Here is a 13,800-nt window from a genome sequence, read left to right on the forward strand (position 1 = left end):
TAAGAGTATTTCACATATACAGACCCTCCAGGTGAAGAAACCAACAGTCCCAGGTCTTTAAATTTTGGGACTGTAAAAACAGACTCCAAAAATACTCAAGAGGGTTTCCCCCAACTATTAAAATAAGTGGTTAAAACCTAGGTAATTAAGACATTTAAAAATGTGCAGGAACAAAATATGGCACTAAGCTGTTAGAAAAGTACATTTGTGGCACACAAATGTCTCAAGATAAAACCAAATTACACCTGACCAGGAAAGCAGCGTGTGCAACCTCACAAAATATTTTTAAGCACTGAGAAGCAATTGCTGCTGGTGAGAGGACTCATTTCTTGAGTGGAAGTGATAAAGAGGATAAATATCTATTTGTTATGTATTTTAAAATAATTTTTGTTAGTATTCCAGGTCCAAACAAGAGTCTGAGAAAGAAAAGCCCTGAAACTGTGCTGAGCTGCTGGGTTTCAAATTGTTGTTAAGCCCAAACTCTGCCTTTGCTATGGCACAATCAAACACCTCCAGCTCACCTTTCCCTGGTGTCCTGCAGATGTTTTACACTGATTTCTCCTGAAATAAACCCACAATTCCATCGAAGGGCTCCCTGCAGCCCAGCCCAGGCTCTGCCATCCCACATGAGCACCCAGGTGTGAAAAATGCGTATTTTATGATTGGCTTTTCGCAAATATTGAAATGAATGTTATATGTGTTGTGTTAGAAAGTAATGCTGTATGAATTCTCTTAGGTAGTGTGTTAAATATAGTTTTAGGTTATAAAAGAAATGTTAAAATAGAAACTATGCTATGTAGGATACTTGTTTTAAAGAAAGGACTTGCAGCAAGCTAGCAGCCACAGGACACCAAGATCTTTCAGAGAAAGAGAATTTATTGCCCCATTATCAGAAGAAATGAACTTCTTCCTGCCTCAAAGGCGCTGTTAGGATTCAGTGGAAGAAGCTGATGATGACCAGACAGAATCCTGTGTTTGAATGGAATTTATGCATCATGGATGAAGTGTATGAATACACAACAGGCTGTTGTTTTTAAGGGTTAATCCTTTGTTAACAGGTGTCCTTTTTCGGGCTTGTGCTGCCCAGAAAAAGCTACCCAGACTGTCTGTAACTGTTTGTTTTTATTGTCTTAATTCAAATTGTCCAAATTATTATTACTCTCTTTTTATTGCTATTTTTATAACCACTTTATTACTATTAAACCTTTAACATGTTAAAACCCAGCGATTGGCGTTTTTCACCCAGGGAAGCTGCCAGGGCTCCCCAGCCCCACCCAGAGCAGCTGTGATTCACCAGGGCTTTGAGCCCTTTGTGCAGAGGGCAAGAAGTGCCCGAGGAAGGGCTGGCACAGCTCTGCAGGGCCCCGGTGGCACCGCGACCTGCAGGAGCACACAGCGCACCTGGCTCGGCAGAAGTTCCACCCTGGCCCTGCAGAAAGTCAAAATCACTTCAAAGCAGGCTCTGTATCTTCCTGTATACAAATAAACACTTTTTTTTTCCCCTCCCACCCCCATTTTTCACAAGGTGAATTCTCACCAGCAGCCACTCCCAATCTGAGCGCAGCAGGGTAAATTTAAGAATTAAAGGGATTTATTTCCCTTACCTTTGTGATACTTTCCATTCTGAATAACTCTGAAGTATTTTATCTAAATTTACAGAGCAGGGAAAAAAAATTTTAAAAGGTGATTGGGGTGGGGAGTGTTTAAAAATTACAGAAACCAAAGGGGAGAAGTTTGGTTCACAGCACAGGAAGAGGACATTCAAGACCAGTTCAGGATATTATTTTGGGAAAGTCACTTTTGCCACTGCTCTAAAATTTGCACGAAGATCAGGGTAATTGAATGTTATCTTCACTTTATATTATATAATTGTCTTTTTTAGGCAGATATATACACATTTTCCTGTACATAATTGTAATTTTCTGGCCTAGATGAATCTGCAAACAGATAAAATATTGCTTCTTAACCAGGTAGTTTTTAGGAAATCTTTAGCAGTAAAACCAGATTTAAATTTTTTTAAGAGTTATATGTGAGAGAAGAGACAAGAAGTCTGTATCAAATCATTTTATCAAAGCATAGGCACAAGACTAAAGGAGAGAGTGGGTTTTCAAAGAATGAGAAAGGAGGACTGGAGATGATGGAATTTATGTGTGGGGATGAAGAACAAATTAAGTAACAAAATACCATGGAAAATGGTAATAGAAATGGAAAAGGGTAATAGAAAAACTTGATTAATTTAGTTAATTAATTTTAAACTTGACCTGCTTTTCCATACATTTAGCAATGTCATTTCAAATTCAAGAAAACAACAGCTCATTTAAAAGAAACTACTATTTTTAAACAAAAACTGTCTACCAAAAGCCTGGAATTTAAAAAAAAAAAAAAAAAAAAAAAAAAGTGGGCCTGATCCAATCAATACAATCCTATCCATTACAGTTTCAGGGGTGACCTTTACATCAGATCTTTGCATCTTTGGAGCAATTCTGTGTAAGCAGAGCTGGAAAAGGTGTCAGAGATATGAGTTCTGACAAAAGGTGTTGGAGACCTTTTACACCAGGGGCGTAAAATCTATGAACTCTGACAAAAGGAGTAAGAACTCTGAATTCTGACCAAAGCCCTGAACTCTGATCCCCCAATAACCCAGAGCCTGCTGGAGCCCAGCATCCCACCAGCTGCCCTGGGTGGGGTTTGGAGGTCCCCAGGACGAGGGAAGAGATGAGAATCTGATTCTGTGTTCTTCAGAAGGCTGATATATTATATTATATTATATTATATTATATTATATTATATTATATTATATTATATTATATTATATTATATTATATTATATTATATTATATTATATTATATTATATTATATTATATTATATTATATTATATTATATTATTATATTGCATTACATTATATTACATTACATTGTATTATATTTACTATATTATATTATATTTATTATATTACATTATATTGCATTATATTGCATTACATTATATTACATTACATTATATCATATTATATTGCATTACATTATATCATACTATATTATTTATTATATCATACCATACCATGTCATATTATATATGCCATACTAAAACTATACTAAAAAAATAGAGAAAAGAATACATCAGAAGGCCAGAAGTGAAAATTATTATAAAAACTTGTGACAGACTCAGCGAGTCCAGCACAGCTGGCTTTGGTTGGTCATTAAGTTAAAACCATTCTGCCCCACCCAGCACATTTTTCAGACACACAGGGAGCAGCTGAGCACTAATATTTCATGAAGGTGTCACGTTACTCCCCCCAAAGGGAAGGGAGGCAGGCGAGGCAGCCCTGCTGTCTCCAGATTTCAGAGATAATTGCACAAACCTGTCCCAAAGTGCTGACCATCACAACTCATGTGCAGATACAGATGTTAGAACTCTGCTTTTTTTTTAATACAGGTTGGGTGTATTTCACATCATGAATGAGGACCCTGAATCCCCACAGCAGGGTGTGGCACTGGGTGAGCCTTAAGGTCCCCTCCAGCCCAAACCCTTCTGGGATGTCTTGCAGGAACAAAGGGGTTTTTGCCATAAGCTGAGGTGAATAAGCAAAACAAAACAATTTTGCTCCACTGACATCTAAAGATTTGTCAGAAAGAACCTAAAATTTGACCCAACCCTCTTTTTGTTACAATATCTCAATCTTTTCATCCATTGCTTTTATCTGTGCTCCTGTCCAGTGTCCATACCGCTGTTTGGTTTGTGTCCCATCAAACACTTCCTCAAGCCATGTCATTCATCTAAATTCACCCAAATGCATCTGTCATCCCCAGCCTTTCTGCAATGTAAGAACAGAATTCTTGATCGAGAAGAAAGTTTTAAAAGTAGAGGTCTGCTGCTTCCTAAGGCTCTGGAAAAATGGGTGGGTTTTTTCAGAAGAACCAGTGTAAAAGTAATTAATCTGCTTTTTAAAGTAGGTAGAACAGCAGAAGCCCAAGCTTCCAAAACCCCTTTCAACCTCAGTAAAACCATCATTTAATCCCATGCTGTGTTACATCTCCTACAGCAAGAGAACAGGATTTAAAGATTGCATTTGTGCACTTTTGGGCCCGTTCTCACAGTCCCAATCCATCCCCCACCACGCTTTTTCCATAATTATGACAATGAAAATATACAAACTATAATAAGCATGTCCCAAATGTTTGACCCAAACATAAACATCGCTTTAAAAATATCCTCATCCCATTTCACTGACTAATCCCAGATAACAAACCTTGCCCAGACAGAATGAAGTGCTTATTTCCCATCATTTTCATGTCAGAGTTGCCATACTCTGACCCCAGCCGTAGATCCAGCACCCCATGGACCTGTGGGACAATGCTCTGAGGCACAGGGTGGGATTACTGGGATGTCCTGGACTCAGTCATCCCTGTGGGTGCCCTCCAGCTCAGGATATTCCATATATCCATGGGGATATGTAGATATTCCATATATCCATAAGGGGATATATATATATATTCCATATATCCATAAGGATATGTATATATTCCATATATCCATGAGGATATGTATATATTCCATATATCCATGAGGATATATATATATTCCATATATCCATAAGGATATATATATATATATTCCATATATCCATGAGGATATGTATATATTCCATATATCCATGGGGATATATATATATTCCATATATCCATAAGGATATGTATATATTCCATATATCCATGAGGATATATATATATATTCCATATATCCATAAGGATATATATATATATATTCCATATATCCATGAGGATATATATATATATTCCATATATCCATGAGGATATATATATATATTCCATATATCCATAAGGATATATATATATTCCATATATCCATGAGGATATATATATATATATATTCCATATATCCATAAGGATTTCTACAGCAGGAAATGCAGAGTGAGGCTCCATTCCCATACTCCAAACACGAGCAGGGCTGGGGAGGGCTGAGCACAGAAAAATCAGAATAATCAGAATGATCAGGGCACAGCAGACACCTGGCAGCACCCATCCTGCACTTCCAGAGCAGCTGCAGCTCCTGGAAACTCTCAGGATCCTCTTGGAGCTCCCAAAGCCCAGAAGCTCTAGAGCATGGACTGGCAAAAAAAAAATACATCCCAAGAAACCTCAACAGCAGCTACTGACTTGTCCAACTGTCCAGTAAATCCATGGGGAAAAGGTCTTGCATCCTTTGACATCTGCTTTGCTTTGGGGATGCAGGCCAGTTCTAATCTAAGACAGAAATCCTGCTCTTTTTAATTAAATTTTTTAAAAAAACCACAGAATTCACGAGTCTCTACAGGGAAGTTTTGTCCTCAGTCACCAGACCAGGTAAAACCAACACCTGAGTGTCCCTATGAGGGACCTTTATGTTTGACAGATTGAGGGTGGCTGCTGGCTAATAAATCACTGTGCTTCTCTGAAAGTCACTGAAATCAATAAATAAAAGTCATCACAATAAAAATGTCTCTCTCTTTGCTCCTCAGAGCACCGAGAGCTGCAGAGATCCCAAAGACCCCTCTGCCTTCACAGGCTGCTTCCCTGAATTCCTGGAGAAGGAATAAAAGCGTGACCCCCAGCGGGGCAAAGCACTTTCTAAAATTAAATGGAACCTGCAGAATCCTCCTCTCACACCACAAAAACACACACAGAGATTTTCCAGGAGATGATGCAGGAGCACAAAAGAACAGACGATTTGCCCTCTCCCAAAGCTCTTGGGTTATAAAAGAGTGAAACAGGATTCCTAAAGCGAGGAATGTTTCACACAGACCAACAGGCATCAGGCACTGCTTCATCCCCCTGCCACAAATGCTGAAATCCCAGAATATTGCTGCAGAGCCGCTCTGCCAAGCGTTCCTTGTGAACAAGGAGTGAGCTGAGAGCCAGGGAATGGGCTGGGGGAGGAAATTCTGCCCCAGTGACACATTAATGCAAATCAGGGGGAGGAGAGATGGATTTCTCATTCCCTGCCAGGGTCTTATCCTGCATCCAACCGTTCAGCTGGAAGATGGGAGCCGCTCAGCAGCTTGAAAATTGGAATTTTATTGGTCCAGAAGAGCAGGAAGTGTAAATATAAATATATATAAACACAGAATTAAAGCATTACCTCCCCTAAGGATGGAACAGTGCAAAGAAAAGCCGCTGCCCATTTCAGACTGACTCTGTCTGAAGGTGAAAAACCACTGTAAAACCCCCCCCAATCCCTGCTGGCAGCAATTCCCACCCAGCTGGGGCTCAGAAACAAGCAGGGCATGTAATAAGCTTTCAGTAGTTGCATTCTGAACAAATTAGCTCATTTTCACTTCACCAGGTGGAATTCAGAAATTCTCAAGACAACCTTTTGTTGTTGAGATTTGAGATTAACATGAAACCAATCATTCCATATTAAAAATTCAATATGTTAATAATAATAATGCAGTTTATTTTGCTTCTCTTTATCCCCCCCAGATTAAATTTAATCTGTGTTTGTATTGGTTCCCTGAGCATCTGAGAAAAAAAAAATAAATCTAGAATTAGGAAAAAAAATGCTGACCACTGTGATTTTAAAATAATCTTGAAAATCTCAAAATAATCTATTTCCAGTAGAACAAGAAAAAATGTTGATATTTACAAAGCATTAAAACATTACAAAAATACAAGCTAGCAATCATCAAAAATTGCCTTCACTTTTCAAGCAGCATTTTATACTTTGGTGGAAATGATTTTTAGAACAGCTTAAGACGTCACAAAATTGAAGTGCTACATTTAGCTTGGACAATGGAAAGTCATATTGAAAAGTAAAAGCTTCAATACTACCAAGAATGCTTAAACATAAAACATCTGTAAATATCTTAAACTTTATAAATAAAGTATTGTGGGTGACTTTGATAAGGAAAACTTCAGCAAGTGCCAGTGAACTGTATTAATGGGTTTTTCTATTTAACCTCATGCACCAAAAAAGGACATAAATTAGGAGAAAGGTGCAGAACAAGAAAATCTCTATTTCTAAATATGTTTTTCTGGTAGAATCACAAGCTCAGCATGAGAAGTTCAGGCCAATTCATCCAGGTCTGTGTCACTTCCACAGAGGACGTTCAAGATTCTCTTAGGATGGCCCCAAAGAACCCTCTGCACAATCCCAAGGATCAGGATGGATTTTGCTCCATCGAAAGAAAATTTTAGAACAGAGAAACAGATTTAAAATGTGCCAAGATCTCCTATGGTTACCCCAGGACAGAAAAAGAAATTCAGTTCCCTCCTCACTGACACATGCCAATATCACAGGAGTTTTTTCCAACACCGAACTTGTGCCTACACTGCTTAAAAAAACACCCAGAAAATTGTCATATTTGACCCTTCTTATTCTATACTGCCAGGAAGAAAAGGGACAGCAAAGGTGAAACTGTCACTTCCCACTGGAGCATGAAAAATCATGGATTTGACCATCCCAAAGTTCTGGCTGAAAAAAAATTTTGGGTGCTCTTGGAGGGCCACGTTATATCACAGCTTTATATTTCAGGAAAATAATTTTTCTTTTTCTAATTTTTATTTTTCTTTCAAAAAATACTTTTTTTTCTTTAAAACATTTTAGTGTGAGAAATTATCCAAAGAAAGATTAAATAGCAAAGTCACCATTTCGATCACACCCATGGGATGCATGGAAATTTTGGGTTCAAGTAACCCTTTACTCCCAATTTGGTTTTTGGTTAGACCTTGTCAGGAGCTGTAAGAACACTGCCTTTGCAGGCAGAAAAGCTACATTTTTCTGGGGGTAAATTAAATAACATCCTGAAATTCACAAATTGTTTCCATTGAAACTAAAAACCAGCGAAGATGCTCAATGGAATTTTCGGCAAGAACAGTTGCAGAGAGTTGTTCCAGAGACTGACTTCAAGTTCTTTTGTTCCAGTTTTAAAAATGGCTTTTTAATGTGGGTCTAAGCAAACACTGAAAATTCAGATCCCCAAGTTATCTTTGGGAAAAGAGTAGATTCACTTTTCCAGACCTCTTTGCTTCCAGGGCCTGCTTGGTTTGGGTTTTTTTCAGGACTGGCACAAGATTCTCCTTAAATAACAAAAGAGATGTAAAAGGAACTCCAGTGGCCCATTTAAAATGTTGAAATGTTGACAGCCAGCTACTCCAGAGTTACTCCCAGCAGGAAAAATATTCCTGTGGTCTTTGCTGCATCCCTCACCTGTATTCTGAGCATGCTACTGTAACCACGTGGCCACTTAGCTTTTAGAAATAGGATCATAATTCAGATTACAAAACCAATTTATTCCCTGGAAACCGATGAGAAGGAAGGTGACAATGTTTATTTGATAAACAGGCACCCCAGGAAGTGTTGCTCTCTTGGAATTCTGCTGCACTTCCATAAAAGTCACTGCTGGTGCTTACCTTGAGAGCACACACCTTCAGAGCTCCTCTTCTCACCACACTGGGATGATCCAAATTTACTTTTCCAGAATTGCTATTCCAGAACAACAGCACTGACCTGGATTTGTTTCAGGATGAAAACACCTGGTTCACACTAAGCTCCGAGTTCTTTGAGAACAGCCATTTTCATCGAAATTTGTTCTTGGCATTAACTGAAATCATTTTGCATTTATTTGGTCTGGTTTGAAACATTCCTCCTCCTCCTCCTTCCACCTAACCTGACCCACATCTCCAAAGCCATGGGGAGCAGGGGGAGCTTCTGGAGGATGGAGATGCTGCAATCCCTCCTCTTCCTCCTCCTCCTCCTTCCACCTAACCCAAGCCACATCTCCAGAGCCATGAATGGCTCCTGGAGGATGGAGATGCTGCAATCCCTCCTGCTCTTCCTCCTTCCACCTATCCTGACCCACATCTCCAAAGCCAGGGGGAGTTTCTGGAAGATGGAAATGCTGCAATCCCTCCTCCTCCTCCTCCTCCCACCTAACTCGAGCCACATCTCCAGAGCCAGGGGGAGCTTCTGGAGGATGGAGATGCTGCAATCCCTCCTCCTCCTCCTCCTTCCACCTAACCCAAGCCACATCTCCAGAGCCACGGGGAGTTTCTGGAAGATGGAAGTGCTGTAATCCCTCCTCCTCCTCTTCCTCCTCACCCGAGCCACATCTCCAGAGCCATGGGAAGTTTCTGGAGGATGGAGACGCTGCAATCCCTGCTGCTCCTCCCGCAGTGAGTCAGGATGAGCTGACAGATTTCCAGGTGTCACCTGGGGCCGTGTCCCTGCCGGGCAGTGACCCCGGGGGCACCGAGGAGCTGGAATCAGCTATTTAAAGCTCATTACAATATCAATGGCAAGCTCCAAGGAGCCGACAAGTCCTTTTAATCCCCGGCGCTCAGAGCACACCTTCCAGAGGCACGGGTGTTTATCTCCATCCTCCCGCAGCCCAGCTGGCTGCCTTTCCCTTCTCCTCAGAGGAATCTCTGCAGTTATTGCTCCGTTAACTCAGCAGCACAGCACCTCTTCATTTTCCCCTCCGAACGCATGGTTAATGGTCCCTGCACTCCCCCCATCAGAAGGAATTCCCAATAAACACTGCTGTAATCTGTTTACTACATCCTGATGATCCAGTTTAGGCTGTACTAAGCATCCCCAGCAGCTTAGACCTGCTTTATGTAATAGGGCTGGGCCAGGCTGCTCCTCCACATCCCTCTTCAGCTTCAAGAAATTGATTTAAACTTCCTAAATGTAGGGACTCACCTTGCAGGTGTTCACCATTGAGAGAGTTCTTGCAGGAATATAAACCACGGGTTTCATGTCTATTTCTGTGACTTCAGCACAGCACTGAGCTTTGATCCTCTGAAAGGGCCTTGCTAGTATGAAAATGAAGGCACAGGAATAGATCTTGTCCCTGGCTGGAAAAGCCATCCAGGCACAGTTGTTTATTAGTGCAGGGAAACTGCAGCCACAGACACTTCAGGGGCTGCCCCTGGATCCCTGGCAGTGCCCAAGGCCAGGCTGGATGGGGCTTGGAGCAGCCTGGAACAGTGGGAGGTGAATAGGATGAGCCTTAAGGTCCCTCCCAATCCAAACTATTCTATGATTCCACCTCCTGTATGAACTCTGTGATTCCATTTTCACACAGGAAGAGGGAAAGAAAAATGAAAAGCTGAACAAAGCAACCAAATAAAATTAAAGCGTATTTTGGAAAAAACTGAAATTGAAATCATGGCTAAATCATGACTGTCACAGTGAGAAGCCAAAAGAAGTAAAGCCCAAGTATTGTACATCTACATTGTGCTGTACATCTACAGCACAAAATAACACCATGGCTGCTGCTCCTCCACCAGGAAATCCTCACTTGGGCAACCTTGAGAAATCGTTTGAGAGGAGATCAGAAATCCCTCAGGAGAAAACAGACCTGAAGAGTGAAACCTGTGTCAGCTCTTGTAAATTGCACCAGTCTTTGCAGAAATATTCCCCCAATAACCCTGCAAAGGCAACAGGGAGTGTTCAGGAGGGAAAGAGCAGTAATTCCAAAGCCAATCACGGTGATCTGGCAAACAATTCTGTCGCTGAATGCTTTAAAAATATTGGTCTCTAAGCAGCTGAAATCCAGCAGCTTTGGATGGGCAGACAGGTCACAGCTTTATTTTTTTTTCCACTATCTCTCCTGCTGCCACTTTGACCTTTGTTTGCAATCAAAAAAGGACAGAATTTAAACCCAGTCTGGTGGAAGTCCAATAAAATCTGATCTCTTTAGCTCCCCTCTCTACAGAAAACCTGCATGGAGTTCACTGTGTATTTTTAGTCTCTTTAATAAAATATCGGACCACAAATCCTCAAAGTTTTTAAATGTTATTATTAATTCCATTACCACCAGGCAATCTAGGCTGAAATTTGGAAGGAGCAAGGTCTGACTTGAGGGAGAAGCTCAGAAAGGAATTTGGGAAGGGAATTTAGCGAGCTAGACAGAAAAATGATCCATTGTCTTGTCAGGAGTTAGCTGCAACCTTTCAAACACACAGCACAAAATGGAACCGTGGAGAAAGGGCACAAATGGAAGAACATTCCCAAGGGAATCCACAGGCAGGTGCAGGCCCTCCATTCCCCACCCTGTGCTGAATTTGGCACAGCTGTTGCACAAAACAAGACATCGGAAAGAGCCTGCTTCCCTCCAGGCAGGTTTTGTGGGGTTTTCTAAAACCCCTTACTCTGAGTTTTCTGCTCTGTGACATCACACAGTTCTAATCAACTACACCCCTGTAATCTCAGTGCTACCATTCCATTTTGGAAGGTTTTGCTCCAGCCTCAAATGCAGCGTTCTCTTGGGGGTCAGAGTCTGTCAGCACAGAAAGTCTGAAATTCTCAGCATCCAGAAATCTAATGTTGTGTGAAAAATGTGTATTTTTGATTGGTTTTTTGCAAATATTAAAATGAATATTATATGTGTTGTGTTAGAAAGTTATGCTGTATGAATTCTCTTAAGTAGTGTGGTAAATATGGTTTTAGGGTATTAAAAAAAAGTTAAAATAGAAACTATGCTATGCATGATACTTCTTATAAAGAGAGGACTTGCACCAGATAGCAGCCACAGGACACCTAAATCTTACAGGGAAAAAGAATTAATTGCCCCATTATCAGAAGAAACAAACTTTTCCTGCCTCACTCAGCCCTGGAGACACCGTCAGGATTCAGAGGAAGAAGCTGACACTGCCCAGACAGAATCCTGTGTTTGAATGGAATTTATGCTTCATGTATGAGCTGCATGAATATGCAGCAGGTTATTGTTTTTAAGGGTTAGTCCTCTGTTAATGTGGCTCCTTTTTTGAGCTTATTTTGCCCAGAAAAAGGTACCAGACTGTCTGTAACTCTTTGTTTCTATTGTCTCATGTTGTCCTAAATACTAATTGTCCAAATTAGTATTACCCTAATGATATTACTATTTTTATAACCATTTTGTTACTCTTAAACTTTTAAAAGTTCAAAAACAAGCGACTGGCGTTTTTCACAATGGTTTCTCACACAAAGCTGGGAAGTTTCCAAACACTCCTTCCCTGTCTTTCCCTCTCAGATGCACAAAGATCTGACTGGCAGGACCACAAAGATTCAGGATCAATCCAGGCCAAAAGCCAACCTCAGGAGTCAGGGATTTTGCTCTTAGAACAAGGTCTCTAAAGAGAAAAGTTTGGTGAACCTGAAGCACAAGTGGGATCATCTGATGGCTTCACCACAGCTGCTGCAGGAACCCAGGGGTGGGACAGCAAGGTAGAGAAGGAGCAGCTGTGTCTGCAGGGCTGCTCCCCACAGGAATCCCTTCATTCCACATGGTGGGAGTGGAATTTGGGTCCCTGAAGCCCATCCATCTTTGCCCCCCTGGTGCTGCTGTCCATTCCTGCTCTGAACAGCCTGAGGAGCAGTTCTGCACAGGATCACTGCTCAGAAGAGGCTGAGCTGACAGGGTTTGCCCTATCCTTCGTGGTGGTGTCCACTTTCCCTGGAATTTCTGCACCTGCAGGTGGGACACACAGGGTGCAGACAGCAAGTTCCAGCAGGGAGGGAGGTGCTGGCACAAGGATGGGGCGTTTTCCTGCAGCCTCCCATTCACAGCGGCGGGGAAGATGCTGAACGCGCGGGAAATCAGAGAATTCCAGAGTTCAAACCAAGCTGCCCTTCCCCTGACCTTCCAATGAGCCCAGCTGCACCAGGCAGGGTACTCCTGGCAGGTTTTTCCATGAGCAGGTTTGTGGGTTAATCACACAGTTACCAGCCCCTAAAGGGCTGTTTTCAGTGCTCCAAGTCCATCTATTCAGCAAAGGTATTTTGGAAGGCAAATACCCCGCAGCAGGAAGGTGTGCGGAGAGTATTGCAGTTCTGCAGCAATGCAGGTGGTCCTGCAGATCATTTACCCCTCAAAACAATTTAACAAGCTTAATTACCAGCCTTATTATTCTTAAGGCTTTTCTTTCCCACGTGCAGACAGGATATTTTTCATCAAGTGACTCAGAACAGAGAGTGTATGCCTACAGGACTGGTCTTCCAGTTGGACCAATACTGAAGTTATAATTTACCACTCAAATCTGAGAAAAGCATCTCAAACCTTCAGGTCAGGCAGAGGGGAAGAGGAGTACATCTCACTCACAGTTTATGGCTGGTGTACTTGCTATTTTAGGCAGAGAAAACTGAGTACATGTTTCTGCTCTAGTCCAGCAGTGAACTCTCCACAGGTGCACAGGAAAAGGATAAAATACTACACTGAGACTGAATTCAAACATTTCACCACGGCAGCTGCACCCTGATTTCATAGCTCAGCTTCCACTGAGTGAGAGATCCCTACAGGCAAAACCTTAAAAAGGCTAATTTTGGCAGAAAACATCATTTAAGGATTGTATTAAATATTAAGTAAGGATCTCCAAACACAAACTCTTTCCATTTCCCATGCTGTTGTTTTACAAGCTCACTCCTCACTTGCTGCAAGCACGGGGCTGAGCAGAACTCCTGCCAGATATTCCAACCCAGTCCATTCACTGGAGTGACTCCCAGTTAGATCTCCCCTGTATATCAATAAAAACTGAGCAAATTCAGCACAAAACAGGAGGCTGCAGGCCAGTGGTGCAGTCAGTTATTTCTCTGCGTGCTCAAGGTTAATGAAATCAAGCAGATATTTACAGAAATCATATCATTCAGGGGCTTTAGGAACTCATTACTCACAGTTGTAATCCATTTTCCTAATCCAGTGATTGGTATTGAGCAATGAAACATTTTGGTCATCTGCTGCAAAAATGTCTCACAAGTGATTATTTTATTTGCTGATACTCTAACAACTGAAGTTAAATTCAATTATTTGGGGCCCAGCAC

The sequence above is a fragment of the Fringilla coelebs genome, assembly GCF_963513975.1.
Source record: "Fringilla coelebs genome assembly, chromosome: 13".
NCBI lineage: Eukaryota > Metazoa > Chordata > Aves > Passeriformes > Fringillidae > Fringilla > Fringilla coelebs.